The sequence below is a fragment of the Limulus polyphemus genome, unplaced genomic scaffold, assembly GCF_000517525.1.
Source record: "Limulus polyphemus unplaced genomic scaffold, Limulus_polyphemus-2.1.2 Scaffold368, whole genome shotgun sequence".
Lineage (NCBI taxonomy): Eukaryota > Metazoa > Arthropoda > Merostomata > Xiphosura > Limulidae > Limulus > Limulus polyphemus.
Window position 1 is genome coordinate 402,731 of NW_013665978.1, and position 1,239 is coordinate 403,969.

The window sequence follows — 1,239 nt, forward strand, 5'->3', positions numbered from 1 at the left end:
GAACACAACTATCCGTTACAGCTAAAGTAGAAATCTTTCTTGAAACTATAAAAAGGATAAATACCACTGGTTTATGGCTATGAAAGCGAGACGATCCATGTTCACAAGCTTCTCCCAAATCACATAGCCTAACCAAACAGCAGTTATCGAGAGCTACACGAACGAGACCTGATATGTGGCAAATTAAAGCATACTGTCAGATTGTATGTCTACTTACATATCTGCAACAGAGTCTGGCCAATTGAATATCGTCCTGTCAATGACATACTATTTCAAATATGGAACAAATGTGTCACAAAAAGTTTTTGTAGAGGATTTATGATAGTTGCAAGTTAAAGCTATAATGAGTCGACAAAGATCCCAAAGTGAATTATTAGGCTAGCATCATCATATCACGAGAAAATACCATCTTTGTACGGATTGGATTTCAATATGATACGAACCTCCAAGTCATAGATAAAGCATCCATCCACACACCCAAGCCAATATGCCAGTTTCTCCGTAAGATAGAGTTACAAACGTAGATTCGTGTTATACTACTTTCAGACATCTCCCATGGACTTCTGTGCCTTTGGATTAATCAAACGGACCGTGGAAAGTTGTCATGCTTGCACAGCTTATAGACTTTGGAAAGCGTGCCAAGAAGAAGCGTACAATACTGACCTTAGTGTAGTGTGCAAAACATTCCTGTAGTGGAAACCGCATTGCTGGCACAACAGTCCATAACCAGAGCCATCACATAAAACAGCATGGGTGATGGAAAAAATGGTTATAGGAGCAACACAGTAGTCCATAACCAGAGCCATTACATAGAACAGCATGGGTGATGGAAAAAAATGGTTATAGGAGCAACACAGTAGTCCATAACCAGAGCCATCACATAAAACAGCATAGGTGATGGAAAAAATGGTTATAGGAGCAACACAGTAGTCCATAACCAGAGCCATCACATAAAACAGCATAGGTGATGGAAAAAAATGGTTATAAGAGCAACACAGTAGTCCATAACCAGAGCCATCACATAAAACAGCATAGGTGATGGAAAAAAATGGTTATAAGAGCAACACAGTAGTCCATAACCAGAGCCATCACATAAAACAGCATGAGTGATGGAAAAAATGGTTATAGGAGCAACACAGTAGTCCATAACCAGAGCCATCACATAAAACAGCATGAGTGATGGAAAAAATGGTTATAGGAGCAACACAGTAGTCCATAACCAGAGCCATCACATAAAAC